This window comes from Rhinolophus ferrumequinum, chromosome 20 (genome assembly GCF_004115265.2).
Source record: "Rhinolophus ferrumequinum isolate MPI-CBG mRhiFer1 chromosome 20, mRhiFer1_v1.p, whole genome shotgun sequence".
Taxonomy (NCBI): domain Eukaryota; kingdom Metazoa; phylum Chordata; class Mammalia; order Chiroptera; family Rhinolophidae; genus Rhinolophus; species Rhinolophus ferrumequinum.
The window spans coordinates 19,574,063-19,598,890 of NC_046303.1; the positions used below are offsets into that span (position 1 = coordinate 19,574,063).

Consider the following 24,828-nt stretch of genomic DNA (forward strand, 5'->3'; position numbering starts at 1 on the left):
AGAGGGGTCACCTTGAGTAACTTTATTCTGCTGAAAGGAGAGTGCTCCTCCCCAGCACCCATTCAAATCCCGCTGAGGCACTTTTTCTAAAGGGACTGCTTTTTTATTATAAGCCTGTCTATTCACTAATGAACTGACTGAAGGATCAGTTGACTTGAATAGGAGTCAACCAATAATAAGTCTCAAGTAACGAGACCCGAAAGCTGAATTTAAAGAGTAAGTTTAGAGGTGAAAGTATAGTTCTTTTGGGGACTATATTTGGAGGTGGTGGAACACATTCTAATTCCTCACCCCCCACAGACAGATTTTGGAGCAAGTCCATGAACTTGCTTCAGTCCCACTTTGAAGGCTTTGTCCTCTGTCAGGAATGAGTCCAATTGTAGCTCTGCTGGTGATTGGGGCCTTCATCTCTCCATCTCTAAAAAGGAAGTTTTGCTCACTTTGCAGCCTTGTTGTGAGACCTAAATGAGATAACATAGGTCAACCAAGGGCACTTAGCAGGCATTTAATAAACGCTAGTCTTGGGTCTTCCTTCAGATTCACAGGGTTCATCTGATAAAATACTTCAGGCCTGACCGAAGGAACTTCTGAAATCTAATTGCTCTTTGACAATGGAAAGGTGGAATTCTGTTCCTTGCAAGTTTGCCCAGTAATTTAGGTGGTCATGATTTCTCGACTAGTGCATTTTTCTTTTTCTATAAAGAGTTTAGGTTATCATTTTATATTGTTTTTATGCAAGTATGAGTTTTAATTTTAAACTCCTGATGTAACAGAATAATCCTCTGTATGTGTGCTTTTTATGAATATGTGTGTGCTGTATGTTAATTATTTGTTGTGGTTATTTCCCAATATAGTAAAGTATTACCAAACTGTCCTCTTATAACAAACAAGATTACATGCTTTAGGTGAGATGTAGGCTCCCATCTGCGCCAGTCCTTTACTGAGAGGGAGGGTCTGAGGAGACTAGAGTCTGAGTTTTTGTCCTTGCTCTGAGGGCCAAGTATGTCCAGGGATTGTGCTTAAGTGGTAGGACATACATTGCTATAGAGAGATAGATGGGGCGAATTACAGATATACTTATTCTGAGACATCAAATCGATATGTTTTAGCCTCCAGCCACCCCAGTTTCTAGGTGTCTGGTTGTCCAAATCACTGAAGTAATGAATTAACCAGTGTCCAAGCACTGGTTAATGAAGAAGGCATAGCCCTTTTACAAGCAGGGATGCATCGGCTTTTGATTTAAAACTAGGATAATTTTTTTAGTCTGAAAGCAAGCACTTTTGATTATTGAAAATGCCTGGCTTGCTTGAGAAGAGCATGATTTTTCTCAGAACTCCCAAAGCCGACATTTCAGCTTGAACAGCATCCGGAAATCTATATGATGGAACTGAAATAGGAATAAAAGGATCCACTGCAAGGAAGTTTTGTGGTGCAAAGGGAGAGGAAAGCCCTTCTGGTCAAAGAGAAGAACCAAAGATCAGGCCTTAGTGCTCTTATTTTCCCCTTCAGGGTGAATCCCAAAGAAGGAATTAACAACATCTAAGTAAGTCTGAGGATTCCAAAGACCATTGGAGCTGATACCCTGCTTTCCCTTGCATAGCCTGGAAAATGGAAAGTTCCACGAAGAAGTTCCATGCATCTGAAATGCCAGGAACATTGACATAACAGTAGTTGAAGGAGATATCAAAGAGGGTGAGCCTTAGTGAAGTGTCACTTTGGTGTGATTAGAGAAAGCAAATACAAAATCATAGGCCTCCAAGGCTGTTCGTGCATGCTATGTGCCTCGTGGTCAGCAGGAGGACTACTGTACCATATAGACTGTAGAGTATGGGATCCTTGTGCTGGATGCTAGGGCACGTCCCTGGACATCAGCAAGGATGACATGATGCACTCTATAAAGACCACGTAGGACAACTTCAGCTCAGAAGGACTCAGTGGCCACATGGTGACACCACTGAAGAGGCAGCCAACTCAGAGGCCAGGCAGGGTGTGATATGTCACCCAGACTTGGATGCTCCACCCCTGTGTCCGAGGACATGCCATCTCCATCTTCATTCTGCACCCAGATACTCTATTTGGGAAGAATTTAAACCATCAAAGAATCTTAAATACAAGATATAAATGTGTATTCTGACTTTTGTGGTAAGAAGCCACCTACGTAGAGTAGATAGAACAAGAGAGCTATGAAGTGAAATTTGCATTTTTGAAATCTGAATGTATTGCTTGTGAAATTCATATCTGTCCTATAGGCAAGAGAGGTGTGAAGTTGAGTCAGCCCTTTTAGGATAGAATTCACTTGTCTTGGATCAAGAAATATGGAAAACTAACCAGAAGTTTTTAGAATATTCTATAACCAATTTCTTTTGTTTTTTCCTTGGAATTTTAAAATTATCTTGTGTGCCAGGGTAGCGTAGGCCTGAGTTTTAAAAGACATATTCCCATCTTCTTACAGGCTGCATCTGAGCTTGTGGGAATCAAAGCGAGAAAATGCCGATGCCAACATTGTAGTCTGTGGAAATACTTTAGGAACTTCTCCACTCATGGAATCTTCTAGAGCTCATGTCTGCTCAATCTTGAAAGGACTTGCATGTTGCTTATTCATGGAGCCCATTCCTTAATAATCTTCATAGCCATCCTGCCAAGTCTCCTGAGCGCTGGAGAGGAGAAGCCAGGGGTGATTGTAAGTACAATACGTGGATGGCCATGGGACTGGATCGAGCCAGGAAGAGGTAGGAATTGAGGTCTCGTCAGACGTAGAGGTCTGGAATATAACAGGCCCTAGGCAGAAAGGCAAGGTGCAGTCCAGAAAGCTACTAAGACAAAGAGAAGTAGCCTAGTATCAGGGAAGCCTAGCCCTCAGTAAACCCAACTCTAGGTGAGGGGGTTGGATGGTGAGCATTGAGTTAAATTTAACGCTAAGCGAAAGGCTGAGGAAGTCAGTGAACCCCAATTTGCTTCTTGTTCAGCTATGGAGATGTATCGAGTATGGATGGGCCTGAAAGAAAAAATACCAGAAATAGGTATAAAAAATGGAGAAACCTGTAAACACGGTGAATGGCTTCCCCTTGTTTTATCCCCTACAGTGCATGTCTGCAGGCATGAATTCATCTGCCTCCTGGTTGAAGGCAGACCTCCTCACCAACCTTCAGAACCAATGTGATCCACTTAGATAAACTTCTGCAAATGATCCCCTCCCATACTCTGGCTGTTGGCTGTTTCCTGCCCTGTATCCATACTCAATGCTGAATAAGGAACTTCTGCCTGTTTGCTGTGCCTGAAGCCCTACTAAGTTGTCTCCTAGTGCCAGGATTCTCTTCTGTTCTTACTGTAATTCTCCCCAGTAACTTCAGCCCGGCCCTCAAAGTGGTTTATTTTTGGTATCCATAGTGTTGGCATGCCCTGTTACCAAATGTTTTCAAACTCACAGTGCTTATGACATTCAAATGAGGTCTCATGTGAGAGGACTGGAAAGCAAAGTCACTGTATACATTTCTTAATTGCTACATGATACAAACAGTTAAAAATAGTTTTTTTTTTGGTTTTGTTGTTTTAATTCTGTGACAATAAGCCCATGAAAAAATGAGTATTCTAGTGGTAAACATACTAGGGTTATCAATGAGTCAATGACTAAATTGCGTTTTGTTCAAACTCTTTAACTTTTCGGAGTTCTAAGGCATCTCTTTGTTTTTCTCAGAAGGGCACTTTTCTTGCGTAATGAATATCTATTGGCTACTCCTAACCCTCTTTCCTAATTATGAAAGAAAACCGAACAGTAAGTCACATCACTCACTGCTTCTCTCTGTGCCAACTCTCTCAGACCACACAGAAGCGAAAGCTGAATGATTTGGCAGTTATCAGACTTGAGGAGAGATTCAGCACTGGGAAAAGCAGAAGGGAAGTTGAATATAGTGTCATTAGGCCAGGACAGAGGGGTGGTTAGAGGCAGTGATGGTGAACCCCCTACACCCTGGGTAGGAGCAGCCCGTGAGGAACTTGACCCTGTGAGGAGAGAGAGAACATTTTGGTGCCAGATAAAACACAAGTTGGAATTTTAGGGAGTTATTGAGACCACAAAGATTGCTTGTGGTTGGAGAAGGAATAGTGCAGGTATGATGTTTATGATCTATTGTAGGTTGCCTTAAATACTTGATAGTGCCATTTTCTAGGATTAAGACCGTATAAAATAATGCTATCTGCATACTTTCTTGAGATCAATTCCCAACTCAAAACAAAACAAAACAAAAAAACCCTTAAAACTAAAGAACTTTATACAATGATGCCTTTGTATATAAAATATGTCTTTATATTATGTTTGACTTTGAAGAAGTCAATCTATTTAAAAAAATACTTTAAAGCATTTTCATGTTAGTTAAGATAGAACCTGTAAGGTATATCATTATTGGGGTGGTCATTAGAAGAAAACTTAATGTAAGTTTATAACCCTATACATTTTTTTGAAATAAAAATTGTAATATCAGTTAAATTTTATTGAACACTTACAATGATCCAGGAGCTATGTTTAATGTTTGCATTTATTTTCTCTTCAAAACAAAATCTGAAGAGGGTATTTTTATTGTCACTTAAAAAGGGAGAAAATTGAAGCATAGAGAAGCTAAGACAACTCGTTCATTGTCACACATATGGTAGATACCAGATCTGGGATTCAGATTCATGTTTGATTCTTTTGTTAACCCTTTTAACTAGGATTCTCAGTTGCTAATTTAATCTGCTTTAAAAATAAACCATTTCATAAATTTTTGATATTAACCCCTTATCAGATGTATTATTGACAAATATTTTCTCCCATTTGGTAGGCTGCCATTTTGTTTTATTGATGGTTTCCTTTGCTGTGAAAAAACTTTTTAGTTTGATGTAATCCCATATGTTTATTTTTTTCTTTTACTTCCCTTGCCCAAGGGAATATATCAGTAGAAAACACTCATTCAATTCAAACCAAAGAAATAAACAACCCAATTAAAAAATCGGCAGAGAACATGAAGAGACATTTCTCTAAAGAGGATATACAGATGGCCAACAGACATATGAAAAAATGCTCAACCTCATTAATCATTAGAGAAATGCAAATAAAAACCACAATGAAACATCAGCTCACTCCGGTAAGAAAGGCTGTCATCATCAATAAATCAAAAAACAACAAGTGCTGGTGAGGTTGTGGGGAAAAGAGAACCCTTGTGCACTGTTGTTGGGATTGCAGATTGGTGCAGCCACTATGGAAATCAGTATGGAGGTATCTCAAAAAACTGGAAATGGAACTACCTTATGACCCAGCAATTCCACTCTCAGGTATCTTTCCAGAGAAACCCAAGATGCTAATTCGCAAAATATATTCACCCTTATGTTTATTGTAGTGCTAGTCACAATAGCCAAGAGTTGGAAACAACCGAAATGCCCATCAGTAGATGACTGGATTAAGGGATTAAGAAATTGTGGTACATTTATACAATGGAGTATTAGTCATAAAGAAGAATGAAATCTTACCATTTGCAATGATATGGATGGAACTAGAGAACATTATGCTAAGTGAAATAAGTCAGTCGGAGAAAGACAAATACCATATCATCTCACTTGTAAGTGGAATTTAAAGAACTGAATAAATGAGCAAAGTAATCAGAAATAGCCTCGAAGATATAGAGAAAAAACTGATGGTTGCTAGATGGGAGGGGTGCTATCACATTGTGAGGGGTGAAATGTCTAACTATTACATTGTTTTGTACACCTGAAACTAATAAAAAAAAGTTAAAAAAATAAAATAAACCGTTTTCCGGATGCAAATTAGAACTAGAACGATAACCCACTACATACTCACTGAAATGACTAAAATTTAACAGGACTACCAATACTAAATGTGACTAGGATATGGGGCGGCCGCAGCTCCACACACGGCGAGAATTGCACGAAAGGGTGCCATCTACTTGGAGAACAGGTTGACAGTTTCATGTACAATTAGCATACATTTATGCAAACCTACAATTCCATTCCTAGGTATTTACCAAGAGAAATGAAAACGTACCTGTACACAAATGTTCATAGCAGCTTTATTTATAACATTTGAGAACTGGAAACAATTCAAATGCCCATCAATTGGTGAGTGGATAAACCATTTGTGGTAGATATATACAAGGGACTATTACTCAGCCATAACAAGGAATGAACTACAGATGCTTACAACAACGTGGATAAGTCTCAAAAGTATTATGGTAAGCAAAAGAAGACAGAGTTCAGATACTATATGATTTCATTTATGTGAAGTTCTAGAATTGTGAAAGAAACCCAAAACTAATCTATAGTGATATAAAGTAGATCTGTGATTGATTAACTTTATAGGGACACAAGTGAAATATTAGATGATGGAAATATCTAGGTCTTCATTGTGGTGGTGATTATACATTGTACACCACTTTGATTAGATATTGTCAAAACTCACTGAACTGTACACTTAAAATCGGGGCATTATATTCTATATAAATTCTCCCTGAATAAAGTTGATTTAAAAATATTGTGCTTCTTATGCTTAAGTCCCTACCACCTAGAGATTCTCAGCCTTTATTTTTTTGAACTTCCTGCCTGTTCCATTACATATATGTAAGTGTGTATGTATGTTTGTAGTATGTATGAATTTATTTATGAGATTGTTTATAGACTACATCACTTTACAGAATTGAACTATGTATTTTTTTCTGTTTAGTCTTTTCTTTTGCTTGTTTAGTCTTCTTTTGCTGACTGAATCACAGTTATAACAGGTTTTATTGATCTGATTGTGTGAAAAACTATGCATCCTGCCAGAGTTTTTAAAATACAGTGCATAATGCCAAATATTCAGATACAAGCAAAAAAATTTTAATCAACAATTCATATTTATTGACTCTATTAACCAAAAAAACCCCAAAACCCCAAAACCTCTTAAAGCAGCACCTCACATATATGAAACAGTAGAAAAGAAGTCCTTAATGGTGACCTTGAAGTGTTAACTCCTGAGTTATCTTCTAATCATCTCATGTATTTTGAATTGCAGTTTTACAAGTTTCAGTTACAATTGGAAGTCAGCATGCTATCATAGGAATAATTTGAGTGTTGAAGTCAGTTTGCCTGGCTTGAATTTGAATTTCAGTTTCACTACTTACCTGCTGGGTAATTATGAGCAACTGCTTAAACTTTTTGATCATCAATTTAATTATCTGAAAAATAGAGATAATTTCATTGGATTGTGATCAATAGGAAAAGTGCATGACATATAATGGATGCTAATATCAAATATCCATGATTGTTGTTATTTATTCTATTAAATGAAATATGGTAATAAGAATGCTAATTTTAAAGTTAGTCCTAGGTTTAAGTCCCTATACTTCACTCACCAGCTTGGTGTCTGGGGCAAACTACTGAAATTCTTTGATTTTTTTTATTGGCCATTTTGTAAAATAAGGTTATAGTAATAACACTGGTTTATTTTGAGGTTTAAATGAGACTATAAGTTGAAATATATAGACTACCTGGTACACAATAGGACCCCCATAAATGTTAGTCGATGTTAAATTCAATATTTATTGATACTCACATACAGTGTATGACAACTCTATTATAAATTAGAATATTAATAATAGAATACCATCCACTAATTGTGCCCAAAGATAGATAAGTGTTTGCATAAACTTAGCTTAAGGAAAAAAGAAACACTGGGATCATAGACTAAACTTTTCTCATTTTATCCAAATCCTCGACATTTAAAAAGTACAGCTAAATAACTGGCCAAATAATGCAGAAGGCATTTTATGATCCTGTACTCCAAATGCTTGGTTATGTTTTTTGTTAGTTAGATTTCTATGAAAGTCTAGAAGGTGGGAAACAGAAGGCCATGGAATTCAGAAGAGTTCATCACACTGATCACTTCTTTTGACAGCACAACTATTTCATCATAGTTGGTTATTAAGCAGATGAATTGAGCAGATGTCAAAATAGATTTGAAGCTCCAGGGACTCCAGCTCTATAAAATTATTCAAAATGCAAATTAAAATGATATTTTGCATGATGGGAATAATGTTATGAATTATTACCCCGCTGGGAATGCCTTTCTCAGTTGGATATTTATTATCACAGATAATAAAGAGATGTAATAAATAACAGATAAAATAAATGAACACATATAATAAATAAACATAATAAATCTTGTTTGAAAACAAGAAAGTAAAGGCTAAGGAAATAAAGCGCAATAATAAAGCCATATATTCTTTAAAAAGTGAACATAGAAATGTTAACACAGTGTCCTGTAAAAATTTTAGGTAGCAGCACATCTTCCAAACCTTTGAGTGAGAGAATAATATATATTTTTAGCTTATTTATTTGTACCTGACAGGTCACGGCACTAGGCCAAGCAGACTCAACAAAAGGTCTACATTTCTGCATAATACTGTATCTGCATACCTGCAGGAATAATTATTCTGATTTGGGAATCAGTCTGTGGTTAGATGTCAAAATGTGTTGGCACCATAGTGATTTTTAGTTAAATATGCATGTGCATCTGAGACCTATTAATTTCCAAGAACTTACTTTTTTTTGCATTTAATTAAGGAAATATTTTGTGTCCTTTCTTAGTTTTGTTTGGAGAATTCAGTTTATTTCATATAAAATGATAGAAGTAGAACCACTGGTATTTAAAATAATATAGGTATCAAATGTAGTTTAAATAATAAGTTAAACCTCACATGTAGTTATTTTTTAAATAAGTTACCAATATAACAGCTTTCATCATGATTCATATTATTGCCATCTTTTGGGTTTTTTTTGAGAATTGTTAAAGAAATCAAATGCAACACAATATATTAGAGAATACAGAGCATCCTAGTTTGGTCATGACAAGTTACACAATAAGATAGCCATAAAGAGTTAATCAGTCATACAGAGAAATTCATCAGAACAAAATAACTGAATAATAACAAAAGAACACGAACTAGATAAGAATTCCCAGGAGCAGAATTAGATATACATTATATGGAGAAGAACCTTTGTTTTATGAATCTATGTTTTATAACTACTTTCCAGGTAATATCCTTTGGAATATCGTGCAACGTTTGAGAATAGTTACTTGCCCAAGGTTTCACAGCTATAATATGGTGAAATTTTTACTGAAACCAAAAGATTCTGACTTTGTGTTTACTGGCTTTTTGTGTTTTATTTTTTTTTTCTATCTTGGATAAAGTCAAAATCATGCAGAACTGGAATTGCTTATTTAACCAATAGATTATTCATCTTTTTTAAAAATAGAAAATTTATGTTTGTCAGGTAACTTGGGGGGATTCATATTTACTATCTAGCCAATAGTTTATTGCTTATGCTCATAAACACTTATACTCAGCAAATCTACCTCCTCCTATAGTTGCGCCTTAAATGAGGATCTCTGATTTGAGTCACTGTTAATACTTGAATGATGGAGTTCTATCAGTTAATCAAGTTGCCACAATGCGGTATCACACAAAGGCTTAAATTCCTGTTTCTCAGTTCACTTTAATGGTACATTTGTATGAACTAAAATCACCCAACTATGTTTTAGGTTAGAAAATGACTTTTGATGGTATTTAAAACAAAAATTTAATTAATTGCCTGTGTACAATTCAAATATAATTCAATAACTCTGACTTCTGACTAATTCCAAAAGAACTTGGAATATGGGCATAGCAGACAGCCTTTGCATTTTTGCTTGTCCAGCATCCATTTTCCTTTCTTCTGGTGTAAGAGTATGACTTTCCCTTTGGGAGCCACCTCTCCCTACTTTTAGTCTAGACTCTGGAGTGGGCACTCCAGGCCTGATCAATCAAAATCCTTTAGGTTTATGAGAAAAGAAGTGCTCTTTCTCAGATGGAAGAAACTAAGATGGAAGAAACTAAGCCTGAAGTTGTTGGGCCCATCTTGCTACCAGATGAAGAGAGCTTAATGGCAAATGAAGTCAACATAGAGAAAAGGAAAGCTAGATAATGGAGCGATATAGATTCCTGATAGTATTTATTCACATCAATTGTAGCCAGGTTGACTTTAGGACGTTAGTGAAATGAGCCTAACTAATTAATTAACTGCAGAAGCCTGTCTGATTTGAGTTTCTGCTACTTGTAACTGAAAATGTACTAATTGATAAAATGTGTGGGTGGCTGATCATAATCTTAGTACTTCAACATGACTGAGTTCAAAGTTAACAACCCTGAAACTGTCATGAAGATATGTTGAACCTTAAGCATGTTATCAGGGCCTCATATATGTTGCTGTGCAATAACAGTGATTCATTCTTTCAGCTATAGCTTCTGGTAACCAGATATGTGAATATCTATGGTAATATGTCAATTTAGTGTTACACAAAGAAACATAGGAGGATTTCCTTTGAGAATAGCAGGTGAGGTCGAGAATGCTCAAATTATATGAATGCAAGATTCATCAAGACAAATGAATGTTATTTATAATTAAAATTACATGACATTTTCTCTAAAAGTAGATCCAGACCTACTCTTTATATCAAATAATACAAAAGCAATGTGATCCCATAAAGAACTTTTTTTAGAACATTTATTTAATTTCTTCTCTAAGACAGCTTCAGCAATTTGCTCCTTTAAAAATGACAGTCTTCATGTTTGATTACTAAGCCTCTCCTCCCTTCCTTTCCACTCTTCCTTAGTAAATACTTATGTTAGGCCAGTCTGTGCCAGACATTGTGCTAAGTTCAAGGAATGCAGGAATGAACACATTTAACATGAATCCCCTTCTTATAAATACTTCTAAATTCTGTTCTAAAGTTATACAGAAAAGACAGAAAGGTATTCTAAGGTCTTCCAAAATTATGGATGCTTCCATTCTCTGGGCAAGACTATCTTGTCATTATTTTGTTCTAGACAATGAGGTAGAAACTGCATAACACCATTTGCATTATGGTCACGTTAGGAAATGGATCTTTAGGAAGCTTCTTTTTAAAAAATAAGATGGGAGTGTCATTCATGTTTATCTCCTATCAAATTTAGTACCAAGTAACACCTCTATCACTGGCACTGCTCCTGGCCTTTTCCTAAGAAGTCCCTTTTCAAATATTAAAAAGGTCCTGGACCCTGAGAGGTAGTATGGCTCACTTGGCCATGGGGATTGATGACAGTGGGTTGCCAAGATGTCCTGAAAGCACATACAGGCAAGTTTTCCAAGAAAGGAGAGGCATTCTGACCACTTTCATTACTCTTCTCGGGAATTTTGGTCTTGGTGACAAAAAAGTCACAAGCTACTACTAAAGAATTTTGGAGACCTGATAAGCAAGTTTCTCCCTGTTACGCTATGTTCTTCTTTCTCATTAGATATGTAGGCTGTTTTTAAAAAGGGTCAGAGTCCTTGCCATACATTGTTTAAGGGTAAGATGTAGCAGTCATGATGGTCAATCTCATTAGTTTCCTTTGGTAGAAAAATTATCTTTATATGATTTTGCAAGAGGGTTAGGTCCTTTGTAAGGATTATTCTCAAGATTTTGGTTTGAAAGTGACAACTTCATGGGTAGAGAGCCCCTGGCCAGAGAATGGTTACTCTAGTGCCTTGGCTGAATCCATGCTAATTAACATTCATCGAATCCTGGGTTAAAGTGTTTGTTGATTCCTCTATTTACTTTGGGCTGTCTCAGAATATCAAAGATGCGAATACAAATAATCAGTGTCCAATAGGTATAGTATATCACATTCTCCCAACTTATTTGATCACTGACTGTGTTTTGTTTTCTTATCATGGTATTTCCTAATAGTAGTTAGTGTTCTGCAGACCAATTATTGTGAAGTTAGTTGCTGATCTAAAAATGAGCAATTTCATTAAAATCAGTCAACTTTTCCCAATTCAAATAGTGTCAGAAGTAGTGCCATATTTAATGTGAAAATTAGACTGTATGAAAACAATGACTATAGTTCCTTTCTTTTTTCTTCTCCAGCTTTATTGAGATATAGTTGGCATATAACACTGTGTAAGTTTAATGTGTACAATGTCATGATTTGATACGTATATTTTATGAACTGATGAACAAGGTGAGATTATTTAACACCTCCATCACCTCACATAATTACTGTTTGTGGTGTTCTTTTTTCTTTTTTGTTGGTGGTGAGAACATTAAAGACGTACTCTCTATGCAACTTCGAAATATATAATACAGTATTGTTAATTTTAGTCTTCATGCTGTAAATTAGATCCCCAGCATTTACTCGTAACTAGAAGTTTATACACTTTAGCCAACAGCTCCCCATTTTCCCCAAAATGTAGCCCCTGGCAACCACCATACTATTCTCTATTTCTATGAGTTTGACTTTTTTTTAGACTCCACATATAAGCGAAATCCTTCAGTATTTGTTCTTCTCTGTCTGACTTATTTCACTTAGCATATTGCCCTCAGGGACATCCATGTTGTCGAAAAGGCAGGATTGCCTTCTTTTTAAAGTTTGAATAATATTCCATTGTCTATACCTATATGTCTATATATCTATATCTATCTACCTGTCTATCTGTCTAATCACATTTTCTTTCTCCATTCATCTGTACATGAACACTTAGGTTATTGACATGTCTTGGTATTTGTGAATAATGCTACAATGAACATGCAAATATCTCTTTGAGAAAGTGATTTTATTTCATATATATATGAAATAATATATATATATATACACACACACATATATATCTCCAGAAGTGGAATTGCTGGATCACATGGTAGTTCTATTTTTAATTTTTTTGAGGAAACTCGATACTGTTTTTCATAGTGGCTGCACCATCTTACATTCCTAACAAGAGTGCACAAGGGTTCCCTTTTCTCTACATCCTCACTCACACTTGTGATCTCTTGTCTTTTTTATTATAACCGTTCTCATAGGTATCAGGTGGTATCTCATTGTGGTATTGATTTGCATTTCCCTGATGATTAGTGACATTGAAGATCTTTTCATGTATTTGTTGGCCATTCATGTATTCTTTGGAAAAATGTCCATTCAGGTCCTTTGCCCATTTTAAAATCAGATTTCTTTTTTTTTTTTTGCTATTGAGTTATATGAATTTATCATATAACTGATCTTAACTGCTTATCAGATACATGATTTACAAATATTTCCCTCCATTATGTAGGTTGCCTTTCATTCTGTTGATTGTTTCTATTGCTGTGTAGAAGCATTTTAGTATGATGTAGTCTTATTTATTTTTCCTTTTGCTGCTTGTGCTTTTGGTGTCATATCCAAAAAAATCATTATCAAAGCCAATGTCAAGGAGATTTTTCCCTATTTTCTTCTAGGAATTTTATGGTTTCAGGTGTTACATGTAAGTCCTTAACCCATTTTGAGTTAGTTTTTTATGAGTGATGTAAATAGGGGTCCAGTTCCATTCTTTTGCATGTAGATATCCAGTCTTTCCAACACCATTTATTGAAGAGACTATCTTTTCTATATTGAGCATTTTTGACTACCTTGTAAAATATTAGTTGACCATATATGCATGGGTTTATTACTGGGCTCTCAATTCTTTTCTATTATGGGTCTGTTTTTATGTCAGCACCATATTGTTTTTATTACTATAGCTTTGTAGTATAATTTGAAATCAGTTAAGTGTGATGTCTCCAGCTTTGTTGTTTTTTTCTCAAGATTGCTTTGGCTATTCAGATTCTTTACTGGTTCAAAATGAATTTTAGGATGGTTTTCTCTATATTTGTAAAATTTGTAAAAAGTGTTGGAACTTTTATAGGGAACACATTAAATGGCTTTGGGTATTACGGGTATTTTAACAATATTCTTCTAATCCATGAACATAGGATGTTTTTCCATGTATTTGTGTCTTCACTTTCTTTCATTAATACGATGTAGTTTTCAGTGTGCAGATCTTTCACCTCTTTAATTTTATTCCAAATATTTTATTGTTTTTGGTGGTATTGCAAGTGGAATTGTTTTCTTCATTTCTTTTTCAGATAGTGCATTGTTAGTACATGTAAGTACAAGTCATTTTTTTGCCTGTAGATTTTGTATCTTGTAGCTTTACTGAATTCATTTAAGAGTTTTAACAGTTGAGAATTTTTGCATCTATATTCATCAGGTATATTGGCCTGTACTTTTCTTCTCTTGTAGTGTACTTATCTGGCTTTGGTATCAGGGTAATGCTGGCCTCTTAAAATGAATTTAGAAGTGTTTCCTCCTCTTCAATATTTTGGAAGAATTTGAGAAGTGTTGGGATTAATTATTCTTTAAATATTTGATGGGACTCTTCAGGGATACTGTTTCTATTAATGGTATCCCATAATTCACTCTTTTATTGAATGATTTCAAATTATTTCTCTACTAGTTCATTAATCGTTTCTTATGCATGGTGGAGTCTGTTGTTGATGCTTCCTGTTGAATTCTTCAGTGAAGTCATTGTATTCTTCAACTCTAGTATTTCTGCTTCTTTTGTTAGTGGTTTCTATTTCTTTGTTTAACTCTAATTTTGTTCATGCATTTTTCCCCCCTAATTTCATTTAGTTGTCTGTGTTTTCTTGTACTTCACTGAAATTCTTTTTTTTTTTTAATTTATTGGGGTGACAATTGTTAGTAAAATTACATAGATTTCAGGTGTACAATTCTGTATTACATCATCTATAAATCCCATTGTGTGTTCACCACCCAGAGTCAATTCTTCTTCCATCACCATATATTTGATCCCCCTTACTCTTATCTCCCACCCCTCTCCCCCCTTACCCTCTGGTAACCACTAAACTATTGTCTGTGTCTATGAGTTTTTGTTTCTTATGTGTTTGGTTTGTTCTTTTGTTCTTTTTGGTTTATATACCACATATCAGTGAAATCATATGGTTCTCTGCTTTTTCTGTCTGACTTATTTTGCTTAGCTTTATACTCTCAAGATCCATCCATGTTGTCACAAATGTTCCTATATCATCTTTTATTACCACCAAATAGTATTCCATTGTGTATATATACCACAACTTCTTTATCCATTCATCTATCGAAGGACATTTTGGTTGTTTCCATGTCTTGGCCACTGTAAACAAAGCTGCAATGAACATTGGAGCACACGTGTCTTTATGGATAAATGTTTTCAGATGTTTTTGGGTTGATACCCAGGAGAGGGATTGCTGGGTCATATGGTAATTCTATTCGTAATTTTTTCAGGAACCTCCACTCTGCCTTCCATAAGGGCTGCACCAATCTGCATTCCCACCAACAGTGTATGAGGGTTCCTTTTTCTCCACAGCCTTTCCAATGCTTGTTACTATTTGTCTTGTTGATGATAGCCATTCTGACTAGGGTGAGGTGATATCTCGCTGTGGTTTTTATTTGCATTTCTCTGATGATTAGTGATGTTGAGCATTTTTTCATATGTCTATTTGCCATTTGTATGTCCTCTTTGGAGAAATGTCTCTTCAGGTCATCTGCCCATTTTTCAATTGGGTTGTTTGTTTTTTTGTTGTTGAGTTGCATGAGTTCCTTGTATATTTTGGATATTAGCCCCTTATCGGAGGCACTGTTTGCAAAAGTCTTCTCCCATTCAGTTGGTTGCCTCTTTATTTTGTCAATGGTTTCTTTTGCTGTGCAGAAGCTTTTAAATTTCATAGTCCCATTCGTTTATTTTAGCTTTTACTTCCCTTGTCTTTGGAGTCAAATTCATAAAATGCTCTTTGAACCCAAAGTCCATAAGTTTAGTACCTATGTTTTCTTCTATGCAGTTTATTGCTTCAGGTCTTGTGCTTAAGTCTTTGATCCATTTTGAATTAATTTTGGTACATGGTGACAGATAGCAGTCCAGTTTCATTCTTTTGCATGTGGCTATCCATTTCTCCCAGCACCATTTATTGAAGAGGCTGTCTTTTCTCCATTGTATGTTTTTTGCTTCTTTGTCAAAAATTATCTGTCAATATTTATGTGGTTTTATTTCTGGGTTCTCAATTCTATTCCATTGGTCTATGTGTCTGTTTTTCTGCCAATACCATGCTGTTTTGATTATTGTAGCCCTGTAGTATAAGCTAAAGTCAGGGAGTGTGATACCTCCAGTATTGTTCTGTTTTCTTAAGATTGCTTTAAGATTGGCTATTCGGGGTCTTTTGTGTTTCCAAACAAATCTGATGATTTTTTGTTCTATTTCTTTAAAAAATGCCATTGGGATTTTGATGGGAATTGCATTAAATCTGTATATTGCTTTGGGTAATATGGCCATTTTAACTATGTTGATCTTCCAATCCATGAGCAAGGAATGTCTTTCCATTTCTTTGTGGCTTCAATTTCTTTTAAAAATGTCTTATAGTTTTCAGCATATAGGTCTTTCACATTCTTGGTTAAGTTTATTCCTAGGTATTTTACTCTTTTTGCTGCAATTGCAAAAGGAATTTTTTTTGTATTTCTTTTTCTGAGATTTCATTGTTAGTATATAGGAATGCAATGGACTTTTGTACGTTGATTTTGTAGCCGGCAACTTAACTGTATTCCTTGATTGTTTCTAATAGCTTTTTGGTGGAGTCTTTAGGGTTTTCTATATATAGCATCATGTCATCTGCAAAGAGTGATAATTTAACTTCTTCATTCCCAATTTGGATGCCTTCTATTTCTTTCTCTTGCCTAATTGCTCTGGCAAGGACTTCCAACACTATGTTGAAAAGCAGAGGTGATAGGGGACAGCCTGTCGTGTTCCTGAACGTAGAGCAAAGGGCTTCATTGTTTCACAATTAATTATAAGATTAGCTGAGGGCTTGTCATATATGGCCTTTATTATGTTAAGGTATTTTCCTTCTATACCTATTTTATTAAGTGTTTTAATCATAAAAGGATGTTGTATCTTGTCAAATGCTTTTTTTGCATCAATTGATATAATCATATGATTTTTGTCCTTTATTTTGTTTATGTGATGTATCACATTGATGGATTTGCGAATGTTGAACCATCCTTGTGCCCCAGGGATGAACCCCACTTGGTCGTGATGAATAATCTTTTTAATGCATTGTTGTATTCGATTTGCTAGAATTTTGTTTAGGATTTTGTGTCTGTATTCATCAGAGATATTGGTCTGTATTTTTGTGTGTGTGTGTTGTCCTTACCAGGTTTTGGTATCAGGGTAATGTTGACCTCATAAAATGAGTTAGGGAGTACTGTCTCTTCTTCAATTTTTTGAAAGAGTTTGAGCAGGGTTGGTATTAGATCCTCTTTGAAGGTTTGGTAGAATTCACTAGTGAAGCCATCTGGTCCAGGACTTTTGCTTTTGTGAAGGTTTTGGATGACTGATTCAATTTTGTTACCGGTGATTTGTCTGTTTAGATTTTCCAATTCTTCATGGTTCAGCCTAGGAAGGCTATATGTTTCTAAGAACTTGTCCATTTCTTCTAGGTTATTGAATTTGGTGGCATATAGTCCTTCATAGTATTCTTGGATGATCCTTTGTATTTCTGTGGTGTCCGTGATAACTTCCCCTTTTTCATTTCTGATTTTAATTAGTGTCTTCTCTCTTTTTATCTTAGTGAGTCTAGCCAAGAGTTTGTCAATTTTGTTAATCTTTTCAAAGAACCAGCTCTTTGTCACATTAATTTTCTCTATTGTCTTTTTTGTTCTCTATTTCATTTAGTTCTGCTCTGATTTTTGTTGTTTCCTTTTTTCTGCTGACCTTGGGTTTCATTTGTTCCTCTTTTTTTAGTTCTTTAAGGTGTAACATGAGGTTATTTATTTGGGATTTTTCTTGTTTCTTGAGATAGGCCTGTAGTGATATAAATTTCGCTCTTAAAACTTCTTTCGCTGCATCCTAAAAATTTTGGTAGGATGTATTTTCATTGTCATTTGTTTCTATGTATCTTTTGATCTCTCCTCTAATTTCTTCTTTGACCCGGTCGTTCTTAAAAGTATGCTGTTTAATCTTCATGTATTTGTGTTTTTTTCTGTTTTCTTTTTGCAGTTGATATCCAATTTCAAAGCCTTGTGATCAGAGAATGTGCTTGGTATGATTTCGATCTTTTTAAATTTGCTGAGGCTGATTTTATGTCCCAATATATGGTGTATCCTTGAGAATGTTCCATGTACACTAGAAAAAAATGTATCATCTGATGTTTTAGGATGAAGTGCTCTATATATGTCAGTTATGTCCATTTCATCTAATGTGTCATTTAGGGCTGTTATTTCGTTATTTATTTTCTGTTTGGATGATCTATCCATAGCTGTCAATGATGTATTTAAGTCCTCTAGTATAATTGTGTTTTGGTCAATTTCTACTTTAGTTCTGTTAGTAGTTGCTTGGTATATTTCGGTGCTCCCTGGTTGGGAGCATAAATACTGATGACTGTTATGTCTTCTTGTTGTATAGTCCCCTTTACCATTATGAAATGTCCATCTTTGTCTCTTGTTACCTTTTTCACCCTGAAGTCTGCTTCATCTAATATCAGTATGGCTACACCTGATTTTCTCTGGATACCATTTGCTTGGAGTGTCAATTTCCACCCTTTCACTTTGAGTCTATGCTTGTCCTTGTAGCTGAGATGTGTCTCTTGGAGACAGGATTTGGTTGGGTTTAGTTTTTTGATCCAATCTGCTACTCTGTGCCTTTTTATTGGTGAGTTCAGTCTATTTACATTTAGGGTGATTATTGATATGTGAGGATTTCCTGTCATTCTATCTTTAGTTTTCTGGTAAGACTGTGTCTCCATTGTGTCTTTGCCTTTTTTTGTTGTCTATTATTTCTGTGTGGTGGTATTCTATGATGTTTCCCTCTGTTTCTTCTTTTATTACAGTATATATTTCAGTTCTGGATTTTTTTTGAGTGGTTACCCTTAAGTTTATGTAAAAGAAAGTTTGAGATTTAGAGTATTCTATTTTCTTCAGCACGCTTAGTTTCTCCATTCCCATTTTCTGGTTCAGGCCGTTACTCTCCCCCTTTTTATGTTTTGGTTGCCACAAATTGTCCCTGTTGATGGTGGTCGAATAGCCTCCTTTAGTATTTCTTGTAGTGCAGGTCATGTATTAGAAAATTCCCTCAGCTTCTGTATGTCTGGAAAGGTCTTTATTCCTCCTTCATATCTAAAGGATATCTTTGCTGGCTATATTATTCTTGGCTCATAATTTCTCTCTTTCAATAGTTTGAATATTTGGTTCCACTCCCTCCTGGCTTGTAGAGTTTCTGCTGAAAAATCTGACGATAATCTAATGGGCTTTCCTTTGTAGGTTACCGTCTTCTTTTCCCTGGCTGCCTTGTGGATTCTTTCTTTGTCGTTGATTTTAGACAGCTTTAATACAATGTGCCTTGGAGAAGGCCTGTTGGGATTGAGGTAATTAGGTGTTCTATTTGCTTCTTGGATTAGAAGATACAGTTCTGTCCACAAGTTTGGGAAATTCTCATCGACAGTTTGTTTGAATATATTCTCTGTTCCCTTCTCTCTTTCTTCTCCTTCTGGTATGCCCATTATTCTTATATTGCTCTTTCTAATGGAGTCAGAAAGTTCTTGTAGAGTTCTTTCATTTCTTTTAAGTCTCAAGTCTCTTTCTTCTTCCATCCGTGTAATTTCCAGGTTTCTATCTTCGATGTCACTGATTCTTTCCTCCATCTGGTCAACATTACTACCTAAGCTGGCTATTTCATTCTTAATTTGTTCTATTGAGTTCTTAATCTTTAGAAATTCTATTTGGTTCTTTTTTAAAATTTCAATCTCTTTCATAAAATGCTCATGTTGTTCTTTGATTGTGTTTCTGAGTTCATTAAACTGCCTTTCTGTGTTTTCTTGCATCTCGTTGAGTTTTTTCAGAACTGCAGTCTTGAATTCTCTGTCATTTAAGTCACATATTTCCATATCTTTAAGTTCCTTTTCTGGAGACTTTTCACTTTCTTTCTGAGCTGTCTTGTTGCCTTGATTATTCATGGCAATTACTGATTTATTATTTCTCTTCCTAGACATTTACAAGAGTGGCTTCTGGAACAGGTTGATAGAAAGAGGTCTTTCTTTTGTTTTCCAGTACTTGTTGCTAGAATGCTTTATTTTCTCTCCGACTGCAGCCTTTTTTTCTCTCTCACATGGTAGTGCTATGTTTTCTCCGCACTATTCCAGCTTCTCACACAATGGGGGGATTCCCTGGGAGACGGGCTTCTCCTCTGTTAATAGATCAACTGGGTCACAGGGTGCAGTGTCTTTATGGGTGCGCGGAGAGCTTTTGAATTTCCAAAGCTCTTCCTGCACCAGATTCAGAGCCCGTATGTTTCAGCAGTTCTGTTTACTCCTGCAGGAATCCGCCCAGATAGGTGGGGCCAGGGGCGGGGTGAGTTGTGAGAGGTGGCCCAGAGCAATGGTGGTGGCCACTACCACAGCTGGTCCTGCTTCCACAGTTGGGCTGCGAATCTGTGTCTGCGGTCCATAGTTCTCAGACAGCAAATATTCTGTTCTTTTGATCTGACACTGCTACTGTTCTGCTTCTAGCACTGGGCAGGTGGGGGCGGGTTGAGATCTGGGAGGGTTGAGAGGGGACGGCTAGTCTCAGTGCCTAAGGCTTCCATTTTCTGCTTGGCAGTGAGGGCTTAAAACACCATTTTCCGCCTTCTTCCCTCAGTCCCTTCTCTGAGGTCTCTGCCATCAGCGTTGGGCCCAGCCGTGTTAATGCTGCCCCCTCAGCCCTGTGGGCCATAAGTGGAGCCCTAGCAGTCCGAGTTCTTCCCTCTCCCGCAGCTGCGGTAGTTCCGGGATGCAGCGAGCTCGGAGCACTGAGCTAGGTCTGCTTCCTGCGCCCGCGCGGCTCCATCTCTGCATTTCTCCCTTCCCTCCTCCCCCCACTCGCGGGATTCAATTCACCCACGTTTAGGTGAATTCAGTAGTGGGCCTCTTTGTCTTGCCTGTCTGCTGTGCAGGGAGTCCTTTGTGGAGTTATTGTTCGATTACTTGTAAATTCCAGGGGAGATTTACAGAGGCTCACCTCATGCTGCCATTTTGATGATGTTCGGTCCCACTGAAATTCTTTAAGAGGGTTATTCTGAATTCTTTTTCAGTTCATAGATCTCCATTTAACTTAGGGTCAATCACTGGAACTTTGTTCATTTCCTTCGATGATACAATGGTTCCTTGATTAATCATAATCCTTGTGGTCTTGCATTGGTGTCTGGACATTTGAGGAAATAGGCATTTCTTTCAGTTTTTACAGACTGGCTTAGGCAGGGAAATTCCTTTACGAGTCAGAGATTCCACCCAGAGATTCTGAGTGGGATGTCTGGTGCCTTCTCTGGGCAAACTTGCTGCTGGAGTCTTTGGGCAGGCTGTTCTGAACCTGAGTCAGCAGGTGAGCAGGCCTGGTGATGAGGTCCATGGGGCCTGGTACACGTCTTGGGTCCACAGGGGCATACCTGGGGCCTTGTTTCACTGTGGTGTGCCTGGCTCTTGAGTTTGTGATGATGGGCCTGGGACCCAAGTTCACATATATAGGCCTAGATCCCGAGTCCTCAGGAGTCAACTAGGTGCAGGGGCTGACTAGAGGTAGGCCTGGTGTCTGTGCCTGCAACATCTGCTGGGACAAGTCTGGAGCCGGAGACCACAGGAATTGGCCTGTAGCCTGAGACCTCAGAGGCCAGCCGGGAGACTTGGGCTAGAGGAGACAATCTGGCACTTGATATGCCAGGATCCTGGGGACAGAGATGTCGGTCTGGCACTGGGATCATCAAAGAGCCTAGGTTTGTAGAAACCTGCCAGGGGCTGCAGGAGTAAGCCTGGCACTGGCCTAAGTGGGTGCTGTGGTTCATGGTCAACTCAGGTGCTCATTTCACTCTCCTTCCCACACAGGGAGGGTGTGTCTCTTTGCACTGGGCTGCCTGGTCTTGGGAGAGGGTGACAGGGGTAATGTGAAACTGTCTTTCCTACTCTCTTCAATGCATCTTATACCTTTGCTCCATCCAGGTGCTGTAACCCCTCACCTGGAATCCTTAGCTCTTGTGGAGGTATCGTCATGCTTAGATAGTTGTTTTGGGAAGGGGATAAGCGCTGGAAGTTTCTACTCGTATACGGCCATTTTACTGACATCACTCTCCATTTCTAAGCCTCCTGAAATACTCAATCCTAAGATGGTTTCCAGCCTGGAGCACTAGGACCTCAGAAGAAAGAGTTTGGAAGTATATTATCAAAATCAAGTGTTGGTGGGAGAGAGAGGGAGCGCTTTCATGGCCCATCTACAAGAAACTTTAACTTTTTTAAGGAACTCCTTTCTTTGGGCTGCTGCTAAATAGCAAATCCACTTTGAAAAGATAAACATTTAATTTCCACTTCTGGTCAGGATGGAAGTATAGGGACTGGATTATCTTCTCACCTCCCTGAGTTTATTCCTTCAGGTACTTACTGCACCTGCATCCTCTCTCCTCTTCTATTCCAGGTTGGTCTCTTTTTTTCCACATTTAAAGACCAGTTTTTCTTGAAGCATAAGAAGAGCAGTCTTAGAAACCTCCATCCTGAAGCATTTCACATGCTAGCTCTATCTCATCCTGCCTGACTACCTCACTGGAATGGAAGTAGGTAAGAGGAGGTCAAAGCTGGGGCCACCTACAGTTTCTTATACTTACTAGTAGATTGAAATAACCATTTGTTAAGAGCAGGAATAAATGAGTGAAGAGTAATAAGGTAGTATTTTTGACTCTTCCTTCAAACTTTTTTTGGTGGTGACAAACATTGGAGATTTTCAGGTGATATTCCACTGTGTACAGTTGCACAGCCATACAAAGCAGGTCCTGAGAAGTACAGGCTCTCTTTCAGTTTCTGGCCTTTGCATATGTTATTCCTCCTTATAAAATACTCTTTGCCTCACTTTTCACTTACCCATCTCCTGTCATTCCTCCAGTTATCAACTCAGATATCACTTCCTCCAGGAAACCTTAGATGTTACTTCTATATACTCGCCAAATACTCTCTGCTTACATTCACTTATGATTCTGCATTGAAGTTGCCTATTCTTTTCTGATTCTTCTATGAAATTTTAAGCTCCTTTGGACAAGGATTGTATCTTGTTCATTCTGGCATACCCATGCTTAGCTTAGTGCCTAGCATATTTCAGCGGCTCAGTAAAGTTCTGATGATTAGTCCAAGGTTCCATAGCTCATAAGTGACAGATCTGGGATTCAGATCCAACTCTATCTGCCTGTGGGGCATTTGCTTTGTGCTGTGCTGAGAAACACTACCTCTCCCTCCCACATATACTCACTTAAACATATAGTTATTAAAGTGTAATCTTGAAAGTATTGTGTGGTACAGACTGATGGTCATTGTTAGGGAAATAGCCACAACTAAAGTAAATTCTAAATCCCTCCACTGAAGTGTGACAAAAGTTGGCATCACGTGTGGTGTTTCTACTGCTGGCTGCTGTGGCCGAGGAATGGGCCCTGATTCGTTTCTCATGTGATGGAACAATAATAATTCCTACAATCCAGCCATGTGGAATGAATAGGTCACGAGTGAAATGCACAAATATGTCCTTCCTCAATCAAATGATGTTATGCCATAAAATGTGTCAAAACATAGTGACTTGTTTATGTATGTTAGCAGGAATTAACTGTTTCATGGGCATTTCTAATGAAAGGAATTACATTTTAAATCTTTTCACTTAAGTGTTTTTAACTGAATTTCATTATGTGTTGTAGTGTATAATGCGTTTGTACTACAAGAAAATGTGTCTTTCAGTCTCAGCCATAATGTGTATTATGCAAGAGTTTCTAAGTGTTTTTTCTTCTTAATCATTCTGATGTTCAACTGTCAGATTGTGGTAGCATTACAGACTGCTGCAGCTTGAAGGAGAAAAGAGAATTTGACAATTTCTACAGCTTAGAGTGTCTTTTATACTCTCATTAATGAGAAAGTGCTTGTAATTCAGATGGCATGGGCTGCACACATAATCTGTAATTGTTCATCCCTTTTAATGTGTTTAATGTCTCAAGACCTTAATTGGCAAATATCTACCTAGAACAGAGGTAGTCAATCACATGGTATTTTAAAAAGCAATTGCGATAAAATTTGTCAATTAGGAGATTTAGCGTCAGGATAAATATTTTTGAGATCTTCTAAAAACTCAGGTGATCTGGAACCAGGTGTTCATGCAACATACTATCCTGGATAAGCAGGTGTAGCACCTGCCTGTCCCCTTTCAGGTACACGTGTCTCTAGTCCCTTTCACCCACACATTTCCTCCTGTTATGTGATCTCCTTGGTCCTCTTGGAATTGATTTCTTGATATCTGGACTAAAGTATTTCTGTTTGTTTAAATAATAACTTTTCAACAAATCAAATGGATCCAGACAAAATCTATTTTCAAGGTTAATAGCAATTGCGTTCTTTAAGTGCTGGGGAGTATTTTTTTTAAAAAATAGCATCACATCCCAATGGGAATAAGTGAACTTTTGGCCTATATTATTTTGCAGAGAACATAGTTTAGTTAAGAGTTTATTGAACATCTGTGGAGCCCTGGGGATGCAGCCATCTTCTTTCAAGTATCTTACGGACATTCTCTGCTTTCAGTCAACTGTCAACAAGCCAGGAATAGGACTGTGGGTTTGGGGGAGGGCAGGCCAACCTGTTAAATAAAACAGAGTTATAAGAATTCAACTTTTTAAAAGTTACCTGTTTAGAAATGTTAGCTCATAAATAAAGATCATAGAGTTATCATCAAAATTGAAGGAATCATAAATCCTTAAGATTACATTTATTTTTGAAAAAAAAAAACTAAGTGTTTTATGAGTAAGCATTTTTCTTCTTGGAATAAAAGAGAGTCCTTGAAAAGTAAGGTTCACTTATTCTCTTGCTGAGCATAGTTACAGAAAGTAGGTCATTGCTTTCCTCACCAAATTAATTAAATATGTTAGCCTTTGAACTGA

At 37.1% G+C, this 24,828-nt stretch overlaps 1 pseudogene; it reads right to left on the bottom strand.

Moving 5' to 3' along the window:
* Positions 1–21,290, bottom strand: part of LOC117012201 (tigger transposable element-derived protein 1-like) — an 80,190-nt pseudogene extending 58,900 nt beyond the window's left edge.
* Positions 21,291–24,828: the final 3,538 nt, after the last annotated feature.